This window comes from Phalaenopsis equestris, unplaced genomic scaffold, assembly GCF_001263595.1.
Source record: "Phalaenopsis equestris unplaced genomic scaffold, ASM126359v1 Scaffold000333, whole genome shotgun sequence".
Lineage (NCBI taxonomy): Eukaryota > Viridiplantae > Streptophyta > Magnoliopsida > Asparagales > Orchidaceae > Phalaenopsis > Phalaenopsis equestris.
The window spans coordinates 812,943-826,452 of NW_018164775.1; the positions used below are offsets into that span (position 1 = coordinate 812,943).

At 33.8% G+C, this 13,510-nt stretch overlaps 1 long non-coding RNA gene across 2 annotated transcripts in view; it reads right to left on the reverse strand.

The window, feature by feature from the left end:
• The window catches only part of LOC110025833, a 16,847-nt gene extending 3,946 nt beyond the window's left edge, over nucleotides 1-12,901 (reverse strand). Inside the window, exons 1-3 of one of the 2 annotated variants that reach the window (XR_002294157.1) lie at nucleotides 12,075-12,901; nucleotides 5,919-6,089; nucleotides 5,616-5,693 (exon numbers count right to left, since the gene is read on the reverse strand). This is a non-coding gene — a long non-coding RNA (uncharacterized LOC110025833). Of the gene's footprint in view, nucleotides 1-5,615; nucleotides 5,694-5,918; nucleotides 6,090-6,171; nucleotides 6,528-12,074 lie in introns of those variants that run through there. The other variant, XR_002294156.1, reaches the window with a different exon arrangement.
• Between the last annotated feature and the right edge of the window lie 609 nt (nucleotides 12,902-13,510).

Genomic DNA, 13,510 nt, shown 5'->3' on the forward strand with positions numbered 1-13,510 from the left:
GGCACAATACAATTATATATATATATATATATATATTCTTAAATTAATGTGTGATAATAATCATTGTTAATCATTCATGACAATGTGGTCAATCAATAAAGGAGCAAATAAATCAGAAAGAAATTATACAAGTGAATTTGCAAGTATCAATAATTACCACTACAACTGGTTGAGAAGAAGAAAAAATGCTACTACCGATGAATAATAAAAATACTCATCTCTATACCGTATGACTTGTTTTTAGATTAATAATCTATAACTCTGACTTTACGTTCTTCAAATTAATACCTAAAGAAAATATTCACAATAATAAATTCAATGCTTAATTGGTCATTTTATGCATATACCAACATTCAATTTTCTAATTTAATACATAGTAATCCACAGAAATCCTAACATCCAAATTTCTATATACTTGCTTATTTAAAATTCATTTTATTTAATTAAAGATTGTATTAATTTAAAATTTAAAATTTAGACATTGTTCTAATTAGATTATTAATCATTTAATGCAGTTACTTTATTTTGTTTTTTTAATCTAAATCCTATTTTAATATACCCTATTGTACTTTAAATCCTGAATTCATAATAAATACTCACTAATTATATCCTTAACTTTTAACAAGTCATTCAAATTATTTATATATTATTATTTTCATAATTATTATTGTTAAATATTAAATCTATTCATTTATTTTGATTTGAATATTTTCAAATTTAATCACTATTAATAATTCATAAAATTTTAATATTAACAAATTACATTTTTAAATTAAAACAATTTATGTAATTAAAAACATAAAACCCAAATATTAACTCTTACCTTAGATACTCAGCTCTTCCCTTATCCTGCATGAAAGTTGCTTCCCTTTTCTTCTTCCTTTTCATGTTAAGTCACCCGCAAAAATAAGAAACAGAACTCAGGACTTCGGCTTCAGCACTCACAAGCGAGTCTTCCACTTCCTTCTTCTCTCTCACGACACAACTGATCTCCTTCCTGCGAGACACACGAGAGCTTCTCTCCCCCACATGCCTTCTGTTCCTCTTCAATTACTCTCCTTCGCTCGATAACGACGTCATCCCCCAAGGCACACCTCAATTCATTTGATCAGAAGTTTAAAAACCCTAATCCGCTTTCTTTTCCTATCGATCTCATCTCTACTTGCTTCCCAGGGTGTTGAAGTCATTCCGGTTAAAAATGGGGGTTTCGTTTCTCCTTATAAAAATGAAATGCTCGCATCCCTTGCCTCCCCCACTCGTAATGCTTGACTTATGCCAACATAACCGAGTGTTAGGTTTCATCACTGCTCAAAAGCCACTGTCAATAATCACATTGCAATAAGAATATAAAATGTCTTTAAATTGTAGTTAATTGCTTCACAAGAGTGAACCTTAAAAGTTGAAACAATACAAACTATAGGTTCATCTCGATATCTTTTAACAAACTTGGATTTGCACCTTAGATGACAAACTGGGATGGCATAGACAATAGAAATGAGATAAAAAAAAAAATAATAGTAAAATATAAGGCATTTCTATGACTGATAATAATGAGAATAGAAAATAGAAATAAAATAAGCATTTTGATACTAGCATTTGGCTCGCATAATGTATTACAGGATTGGACATTAGACAATTTTATTTCAATCCTTCAAGATATTCACGCTCTTTACTAGTGATTGTGCCTTTACAGGTTCATTGTTGATCATTTCTTAATTTAACATTTTATTACACTGAGCAAGGTATATCTATGGTTACTGGTACTCGTATCAATTTTGAATATCAATAGAATATTATGTAAGATCCGAAAATATTTTCCTACCTTTTTCTTCCTTCCGCGCGACTCTATTCCTTTTATGATTGCTGCAGACTTACCAAATAATTTTTTTTTTAACTTTCCTTTTTGCTCTTCCGGCCACCTCCTACCGCCTTCCCTATTTGCTTGATCGCACCGACTTCGCTCTCTATAACTTGGGGCTGAAGGGTAGGGTTTGCAGTGCCGCATCCCCGTTTGCTCTCTCGCTTCTCTTGATCTCCCCATCCTCTCTCTCTCCTGTTTCGCCCAAAACCATCGCCTTCGTGACCGAACCCCCGCGATACAGTCACAATTTGAGCGAAGCGGGAAGGCAACTGAGGAATCGCGACATACCGAAACCCGAAACTCTCATCTTCCCCTTCATTCTGTTCGCTCCTACTCAAAACTGTCGAGGAAGGTAACACTCATCTGCCCTCACCTTATCTTGTGCACTTCAGCTTCTCTAAATCCAACGAATCTATCTTCCACAGGGTTCGCTGAACCCCGAGTTAAGACAAGAAGATGAGACGGGACTTAAGATTTTATAAGCTTGAATATCATTTTTTTTTTGTTAACTTACAATTCTTTCTTTAACAATACTATAATATTAATTTTAATAGTAATTTAATAGTAATGATAATAATACTAATAAGGGTCGATTTGATTTCATCTAATTTATTAAATGAAAAAGTTTAATTTCATAATTAAGTCTTATTTTCTAAATGGTGTAGGATTCCTAGACAAACCGTCAAACTTGTAGGAGTGTCGTGATTGTCATCTCAAGGTAAGTAACTATAGTCTATTGGAGGATAAACATACCCTTCCTAGTTAGAGACGTTATTCTTTATTAATTGTAGTATAATCACATTTATTATTTGTCTAAGTCATGCCCTTGCTACTTCAATTATGATGTTACACTTGTTATAAATCTACTTTATTGTCATGATAAAATTACTAAATTGTCTTAATTTTCTGTTGCATATTTGAATAAACTTGCAATTATATTTTCTTCCTTTTCTTGCATTTTATAAATCTGCATGTGGATTCACATCATATCACAAGCCTATATAAAAATTACATACTTCTTACATATTATACCCATGAAAACAAATAGTCATGCGTGTGCGTGATGATATGTAGCTTGGTAGAACCCTTTTGGCTTTTAGCTAGCCGGGTCTACAGGCCCATACAGTTACGACTTTACAGGAAATCGTCGGGTTTCCTTTGATAGGTATTTGATTTTTCCGGTTTCAGAATGTCTATTAAAACCGATTGTATATGTAAATATAAATGAAAGTGAAATGATAAGCAATTTGATTATGAATAATTGCATGTTTCTTATGACATGCATATTTGATATTTACCCCTCTTGTTGGTTTTACAGTGTTACCTATGCATCTTGTGATTCTTCCTTGTTTATTGTCATCCTGCATGCCTCATTCCCCTTGTCGTTTATACTTTAAAAAATAGATGTTATTCACTAAGTTTGTCAAACTCATTCTTGATTTCTCCACAGGAGCAAGCTTTTTAGTTTTAGTTTTTCAATTTTTGGTATTTTTCCTTAGTATTTGTTTTAGCTATTTTTGATGATTTCGGGTAATTGTCCCAAGTTATCATTTTGTTTTAATTCAACTAGTTTTTTATTTTCAGTCCAATTGTATCAATAAACTCTTTAGTATTAATAAAATTTACATTTCCTTTTCTTTTAATTGCATGCAAGTTTTTCTTTGAAAATACCAAATAGGTTCCTTTCATTTCATCATGCCCTACTTTGTTGGGGTGTATTGCCATCCGGACCGAGGGTGTGGTATATTAATTCCTTTTTCTCGTGCTTTTAACATTTTGTTATAGATAGTTCATCCCACCGAGCTTTCGAGCTCATTAAATATCACTCTAATCACTATTTCCTGTAAGAAAAAGAAGCATGTTAAGCCACCATAAGGTTAACAAAATTTGTCATCAATATTAGTATTTTAATGTACAGTTTTGGGTGTATCATAATAGAAAAATGTACATGACATAAAATAAGGATCTATGATGTGTTAATTATTTATGAAATTTATTAGAAGCTGTGTAGTTGATTTGATGAAGTTAATTATATACACTTTCAAACAAATGATCGAGCCATATCTATTGAATGGTTATGATAAGAGTGGTATATGCATGTTTGTAAAAATCAAGGGAGATAAGCCTTCTATAAATTGGATCTTGATTAGTAAAAATCGGAGTACTCTGCTACATCTCATGCTTGAAAAGTTGGGATCAAAACGAGGTGTCACAAAATCTCCTATGATAGGACACAAGCAATGAAGGACTAGCAGCAAGAAAGGAGCCTAAATATCTGAGGCCAAAAACATGCTTGTGGTGAGCTGGATCGATAGGCGATCATATAAGCCATAGATCACCAATGGTGAATCTTGATGAGAGTGTGGACGAGCAACATCTGGCACGACAAGCCATAAGTTACGACAATCATATGAAATGATCAACAAGGAGCTACCATGAGAGGTTGATCATAAGGCGTTATGATGAGCCACATTAGATGCATCTAGCACGAACCACAACAATCCAACACAAACCGAGCAAAGGGCTGCACGATCAATGAAATGAGAGAACTGAGTAATTGGTTGTGATAAATCTTTGGCTGGGAGTAAACGAACTTTTTAAAGAAAATTTCTATAATCAGTCAATGAAATCAGTACAAAATGAAACAGTAACATCAAAATACAACTTAAAAAATCACCTTCAAAAAAATGAAGCAAGTTGCTACTGAAAAAGAACGTAGAGTGTCATGGAACTAGGAATACTATCATTAGTTTTAAGACTACGAAAATATTAAGTTCATCATGAGTTCACTGTTTTTTTTTTCTTTCTATTTTGGCCCTCCTAGCAAAAAAAAATAAAAATTGGATTATTTTTATCCACTAGTTCTTCTATGCTAGAAATACTATCATGAGAGTCATAAGACTGCAAAACTTGATCACCATTATCTTCAGCAGCATACAGTCATGAGGAGCTAATACAATTGATGGATCTGGATCAATGATCTTCCATTTAGAAAAAGAGTCGATCACCTCTTTTAAACTAAGGATAACCAGGGAAACCCTATTTACCTAAGAGTTAATTTTTTTTTTAATCCCTCATTATACACATCAAAAGGTGCTAAAGTTGATTGATCAACCCTCCTACTACCCAGACCAAAGTTGGTACTAGGAGCTAGTGGATTCGTTTTGCGATGATTGTAATTGAGGATGGCTGAGATAGCAGCTGATTTCATTTAGTATTTTTTTTATTCAATTTTTTAAATAAAGGGGATTTTAGAGTAAAACTCATTAAGTAGATGTTAAAATATTCTTATGACAGAAACCTGTGAAAACCATTGGATTTAAAGTGATAATAAGAGCATGTGGATTCATTTTGAGATAATATTGAAGATGGCTGAGATAGCTCATAGATTTCATTAGGCCTTGATGCAAGTTCAATGCTGGGATTATTTAGTTTTGTCCTCAATTTTGATGAATCCAAGGGGACTTCATAGTAAAGCGCATTAAATAGCAAACAGATGTTATCCATGAAAAACATTCTTTCAATCAACCTTTTCCCAATTTAATGATTGATATCCTTATCTGTATTGTAAATGATTATTGAGATATAGTGGGTTGCTAAAGATTATTACGGAACAAGAAAGTTTTCTGTTATTTAACTGATCCATGCAGAGCCAGCGCGGAAGGAACATTCTCATAAGAAAATTTCAAAAATAAATAAATAAAATAAAAATTGAAAAAGAGAATGCATTTCTTTTTAGTGGCTTCCAATTTACCTTGAAAGAGAAATTACTGAATGAGTAATTCACAAATTCTTCAGAATCAAACTCCTCAAGGCCGTCATACTCATCCCCCTGTTAACCATTAAAAAATTAGTTTTAAAAAAGCTGTTCTCAACTACTTGAGTCCCATGAAGAATAAATTAGTGAAAAGTAAAGATTAATATATTTCAATATAAGGAAAAAGTTTTTGAAAGGACGTTCCTAGTATCAATGGTCTAGTGAAGTCAAAACTAAAGCTTTATGAAGAAATTGTCCCTAAAATTTTAGAACCATTAAAAGATCGGCTATATTACATACCACATCTTGACGATTACTGGAGCAACTACCGGCACCACTTATGCTTCCACTGCCCAAAGAATCCTCAAATTGACTGGCCTCATTAATAAGCTCACTTGAAGGATTCCATGAGTAGCGACTCGTGAAATAGCTAGTATCAGTTGCATTATTTGAAGAGGGAACAAAGGCAGCCTAAAAATGGAAAAGGATAAGTAACATTAAAACGATAAAAAATAAGAAATAGAAGACCTTTCCATAATTAAATCAGACTCACCTTCTGCCTGGCAAGAGTATCCCAGTTAATGTTTTTAAAAAAGACATGTTGCTTGACCTAAAAAATTCATAAAATGTTAAAAACAACCAGTTCAAGGCTATCAAAAGTTTTCAAAAGAAATTATCCCATTTTAAACATACTTCCGAAGCACCTTTTGCTCCAAGTCTTTGATGAGGATCCTCAGTCAGTAATCTATCATAAATGTCGCAGATGGCGAGGTTAGAAACGTAGTTCTTTTGCTTGGAAAAAAAAAGTCACTAGGGTTGTCGACAACTGATTTGTGGAAAAACAACTATTTATAGCGGTAGGTGGGAGGTAGGTGAGAAGTAGATGGGATGTGGTAGGTGAGCGGTAGGTGGGTATGGTAGGTGATATACTTAATTAAGAAGCTAATTAAATTCGGTGGACTGGGTCTCCACATTACCCAACAATTCTCCCACTTGGAGACCGAGACATTGACTGCATCACCTACTGGTTGCATCATCTACTAGCTGTACCTACCTTTTCCTCAAGCATAGCCCTGTTCTTCATGTCAGAAGACCAGCTGAAGTTGAACACAACTTCAGCTTCTCACGAGTACACCCTCAGTTGACATATCACCGTCAACTTAGTCTTGTACCGGCAAGCTCTTCCCTGGGTTACTCATATATTTACTTACAACTCCCACTGCATGAGCAATGTCTTGCTTCTGTTGAAAGCCCTTTTCAACAAGTCCAGCTTTGCAGCTCTTACTGCCACCAAACGAAGTCTTCATCTGGTACACTCACTTGTTGTGCAATGCCTTCTTCATTAGTAGAAGTTCTGCCAGCTCCTAAATCTGATTCCCTGGCAGGGAATCCGTCTCCTCCTTCTTGGTTAGCTCCCACTTGCTCGAATTCTCATCTTGCAAGATTTTTTCATAACTCTGTGGTTCTCCACCATTTGTTTGCACATGATCTGATTTTCCCGCCTTTGGCGCTCTACCACTTTTCAAGAAATAGACATTCTTTTGCTTCCCTATAACGCACATCTGACTCATATGTCCACGCCTGAGTAAACTTGTAGTCATATATAGTGTGTCAGTTTTCTTATCCCAAACTAGTACTAATGTTTCTTTGGTAACCTTCTAGGTGCTATTTGAGAACACTATCAAATGACCACCCTCATTGAGTTGTCCAACAAAGATGAGGTTTTTCTTCAGGTTTTTCTTCAATTTTCTTCAACTCAGGAACGTGTCTGACTTTTTGCAAAGTCCATTTGCTCTTGTTAAGGAGTGCAATATCAACATCTCTCATCCCCACCAGGTCCAGAGCTTTTCCATCAGTCAGATGTTCCTTCCTAAAGTTATCTGCAACATAATTTCGCATTAACTCCCGATGGGAAGATATATGGAAGGAAGCCCTTGAATCCAGTATCCAGTCATCAACAGAACTGTAAACTGTCAAAACAGAACTGTAAACTGTCAGAAATAGTGCATCATGTATTTCTTCAGATACAACATTAGCGTCATTATTCTCCTTCTTCTTAAGATTCCTGCAGACCTTTTTATGTGGTCAGCCTTGCCACAATTCCAGCAGGTTGTCTGCTGACCTGACTTTGATTTTCATCTTCCACGGTTTGAGTTTCTGTCTTGTGATCTCCCTCTGGAATCAACAATCAGCGTCGAACTCGAACTCGAGGTCTCTCCAGAATCTTTCCTGCGCACCTCCTCAGTCAAAATCAAATCACAAAAATCAACATATTTCAGTTTAGATTTACCTGCAGAACTACTAACTGTCATCCTCATAGCTTCTCAGCTATTTGGCAATCAGCTATTTGGCAATGAAGATTTGGCAATGAAGCCAACAATATCAGCGTATGTATCTCAACATCAAAATCAATTTCAACAAACGACAACTGATTTGTGATAGTGTTGAAATCATTCAGGTGTTAAGCAACAGACACACATTCCACAATCTTCAAGTTGAATAACTTTTTTATCAAATGCACATTGTTATTCGCCAATGACTTTTCATACATACCTGATAAAGCCGCCATGAGATCTGCAGTAGTCCTCTCTTTGATGACGTTGTGGGCAATCGATCTCGACAGGGTTAATCGTATAACCCCCAGAACTTGTCGATCCAACAGATTTCATTCCGCCTCGTCTATCTTTTTTTGTCGTTTTTCCAGTAACGGGAGATGAAGTTTCTTCGCATAGAGGTAGTCTTCCATCTGCATCCTCCAATAAGCAAAATCTATGTCATTGAACTTCTCGATCCCCGATGTCATCACTTCATCTCCGCCCATCGTTCTTCCTTAGATTCGAACCCATGACTCTGATACCAGTTGTTGTGAAAAACGATGGAAATAAAGAAAAAAAATGGAACGAGTAAAATTGCACACAAAGAAAAAACACCAGAGCGACACAAATTTACGTGGTTCGACAAATTTGTCTACGTCCACGGAGTTGCAGAGGATTTTTTGCAGAGGATTTTCGGAGTTGCAGAGGATTTTATTTCTTTGAGGAATTACACCGTCGAACACCTCGGCGTTTACAAAAAAATCTCTATTTTCTTCTCTACCTTCCTCTCTCTCTCTCTCTTCCCCTCTTTCTCTTAGCTCTCAAGATGACTAGGCTTGGTCTTGCTTGGCTTCGCTTGACATTTTCTTTAAACCAAAAGAGACTATTTATAGAAATCATGAGAGCGGTTGGTGGGAGGTAGGTGAGCGGTAGGTGAGATATGGTAGGTGAGCGGTAGGTGGGTATGACAGGTAAGCGGTAGGTGACATACTTAATTAAGAAGCTAATTAAATTCGGTGGACCGGGTCTCCACATTATCGAACAAATGCAAATTAATCAAGAACGGGCTTTATAAGTCTCAAAGTAATATGTAGATCGAACGTAACTAAGTAAATTAGTTGATTCAATCGAAAAATTGAATTGGTTTAATCCAATGAGAAAGGGAATGAGCACTGCTTGTTATTTTTGAGTTCAATTTCTTATTTTATAAAATTCAATGCATATTTCATTAGATTAGACTAGATTAGATGGATTAAGACAGCTGTTTTTTAAATCATCCCACTTCAAATGACCCACCACTTGGCATAACTCCCTTCTCTGTTACTCATGCATGATACACTTGAGAAAATGGAGAAGCCACTTGCCCTTCATTTATGTTTTAAAGGGTAGTGATATGGGTTCATTTATGGAGCTGGCTTGAGGGTGTTGGAATTTTCTTGGAGAAGACGGAAGAGATGTGGAAAAGAATTTTTTTTAAGGGGAGAGAAATTAATAAGAGGACAGATTTGAAAGTAAACCTCCCCTCCCTTAGCCTTTCAAAATTACAAAAATGATTTCCAAATTTTACTGCTATCTTCAAATTATTAAAATTAATCTAGCTCTGCTTCGAGCCAAACCAAAATTTATTAAAACTACTAGATATATTCTTCTAAAAAATGACCCAAAATACTCTTTTAAGGGAGCCGGGCACAAATTTTTAAACAAGCAGAATTTTCCCAATGACAATCAAATATTTTAATGAAACTTTCATATTTAGAATCATTTATTTACTTTCTAAGGAGTCAATGAGGGAGCTGTCATTGTAGTATATGGAATTTTTAAGGAATGAATTTTGTGCAAATCTTTTTTATGTTTCCTCCTTTTTTTTTTATGTTTCCTCCTTTTTCTGCACTTGATGTAATATTTATATCCCAAGGTTAAATAAAAGATAGCTTTGAAACTTACAAAAACCTGATTCTAAGAGAATTCTAGACCCTAAGACGTCCCACATCACCAATGAGTAATATGAATTGACTGGAAAATGATGGGACTATATATATATGCTTAAACTCCAACAGAATTCAAAGCAACAAATAATTCAGTAAATGCAAGAAAAACTGTGTTTCCTTCTGCGATGGTGTGATATCTATGATTATATCCTCTTTTCTTAAAACAAAAAAATTAGTAACTAGGAGAAAAATTCAAGAAAATGTCTGAAAACAAAATGCACAACATTGAAAGAATGATTCAATGTATTAGTTAGTACAAGCATGTGAGGTTATCTTTACAATTAGAGACACCTCCCATGATCTTTTTAATTATTACATGATTCAAATTACACCATTGATTCCAGATAGCGTGGTTGGATTTTACTTCATAATCAATACAAAATCCTTTGAGATATTTTTCCATTTCAAAAGAAGACAAAATGAAGGCTCAAGCCACATGATTTCATCTGTAATCAGCAACCATTTGTTTCAGTTATAGAAGTATCTGACATTTAATTACATTTATGGCCAGTCTAAAATATAAATCAGGAAAATTTACATACATAGCACACAATTCTTATGTGTTTGCATATCTCTCACCTAAACTTTCATATTTACACACATAGCACTCAAATGTTTAATATCATATCAAAAATAGCAATATTATCACTTTTTTTCAAAATCAAACACACACTTTCAAGCATAGATTTAAAGCACCTGAGTGAATGGTGTGTTACATATGTAAATTTCCCTATAAATCATTCAAAATATCTTCACTAATGATGATTGATTGCGACTCAGTGCACGTAGATTAAGATCCTAAGCTTCATTGACCAATAAGCTGATTAGGCAATTAAAAAACAGAAATCTTTATATATACTAAACTAGAGTATATGGATCGACTAGTTGGCAATTGGCACATCATATGATCATCACATGGTATGATTTTGAGAATATATACTAAACCATTAATTTTGGATTCAATTTTAATTATATCGACATTTAAATGTCTTTATAAATATTAATTTTTAACTATTTTATTTATTCTTTATTACAAATAAAAAACTAATATTCAATGACTGCAGGAAGTACATCTGGCAGATCCCATGATTTGAAATGATATGATTTTGAATCTGAATTAACTCTATTTATTAACTAATGATTCTATAACACAATATAATATTGACTTTGAAGGCTACAACTATTTTATTTGTTGTGAAACTATATGTCACTATTATAAATTTTAATTTAAATTAATTCATAAATAGTTTATTTTTAATAATTTTATTTAATAGTTAGTCACTCATGAAATAAAATTAAATTTTAATTTATTTACTAATTTTACTTTGTTAAACTTTCAACAACTTTAACTTATTTATTCAATCTTCAACCAACTTATGTCTGGGGAGCCTTTATGATGCAATTAACGCCAAACTTCTTAATTGTTTTTAAATTTTCATCTTCCTTGGCTAACAAATGGATTATACTTTCTAGTAAATATTTCTAGAAAACTAAGATTTAGTTCATAAATATATTTTTTTTTAATTAACAAAATTTCAAAGCAAATTCAAAACTAGCCAAAATAAGGCCAGCCAGTGCCCTGCTTGAAGCCTGAAGGAATACCACATAATGATCAGTCTGAAACCTAATGCATAATTAACCATATACCTTATTACAGAACCTTCTTTTCCATTTTATTATTTCCAATTGCTGTCCCTTCTTTTTTCTTAAACTTAACTGTTTGATTCAGATATCTAACTATGTCAAGATTTTTTAATAACGTTTCAGAAGATCTTTGACATCTAACTTGAAAGTAGCTAAGGGCTTTGTATGGGATCATTTTTTTTTTCTTTACTTTAATTTAAAAATTCGTTTTTTAGTGAATTTTTTTGCTCAAAAAATAAATTAATTTGTTTTTAAAAACAAACAAAATATCTAAAATTTTTTTTAATGTTTTTAAAAATAACTAAACATGTTATAAACATCTTTTATTTTAAGTAAAAACACAAACAAAACAAAATAATAACCACAATGGAAAACAGTATTTTTTTACAGAGAAAATAAAAACGAGTTTAGAAAAACAAAAAACAGTTCACTTGATATGATCACAGATGAAGAGGGCAGAGAAAAAGAAAAAAAAAATAAAAATATGAAAGATTATTTTCAGCTGTTACCTGCGAATAAGATCTTGAGCTTCAAGACTCATTTCTTCAGCTACTCGGGGCCATGGTATTTTACAGTTGAGAATATTGTCAAAAATAATCTAAAAGAAACAAAAGAAAAACAAAAGCTGAGCTGATAATTTACCTATATAATGCTTCGAATAATCACTAACTACAAGTTTATGGTATCGTTGATAATAACCACTATAGTAAGAACATATTTATGTCGGAAAAAGGTGAATTTGAGGAAATTCATGATTTTTTCTGCGTGACAATGTATGTGCATGGATGTGGATGCAAACGCGGTGATGGAATGGCATATGAAGCTCGAGTATAACTGACCTAGAATGCACAAGTGGAAACTAGAACATATTCTCTTCTATTCATTTATAAGTACCAATTCATCATTATTTAACACAATCACCAGTTGTACTCACCTGTATAATACAACTATTTATATTATAGCTTCTTAGAAATTTGGCAAATCCACCTTTGCTTATCAATTATGGCTTCTTAGATATTCCAGGTCAAATCAGGTGAGTACAACTGTTGTACCAATTCAACTGCCAAACACGAATTTTATAATCACGATAGATCCGGATGAGGTCATCGAAAGGCTCTAGACCTTGGACTGTCTTTGAGTGTCAGAACGTCTCCCCAAATAGGATGATGAAACTAGTCACTAGTAAGCTAAAAAAAAGTACATTAATTTGATCGCAAAATATGAAGTACTTATGCCAGCATAAGGGAAATGACAAGGTCACTACTTAGTCCAAAATGAAATGGGAAATGCAGCAACAATTCATACCCGCCCACTACAAACCAAATGTTCCACAGTTTCAAAGGTGGAGAGACCACATCATTGGATTGTCGGCGTTTAAAAAGGGGGGGAGTTACGTTTGGGGGTCGCCCGTAAGAAGCTGTCGGCAGCCGGAATCGAAATCCCGTCGCCCGCTTCGGAAGGACTTTTTAATTTACATATATATATATATATAATTTTAGAAAAATACGAAATCAAACTGACCTCATATTTTTCACAGTTTAAATGAAAGAGCGCTCTACCTCAAATCCTGTATCTATCCCGAAGAATAAACACAAGACCTGAGGATGAAGCTCGATCAAATAAACTAAGAAAGATATGACGTCCGTTTGGGTCTGCGAAACCATTTTATTTGCCGACAAGTTCCCCTATTTAATACAAATAATTAAATAGGGTTTATTTTAAGCTGGGTTCGGAAAAGCTCCCTATAAGGGCAAGCCCCTATAGTTAATTACATCTCAAATGACCGAAGTCACCTAAGAAAACTCTCGATAAAAATCAGGGGATAATGTCTTCAAAGAGGTCAAAAGGATAGGACTTTACAACGAAATCGGACGAAGAGGTGTGAAGGGGAAAAGCTCAAATCTGGAACATTGTTAAGGAATCCAAATGAAGAGAAACTAGGGGA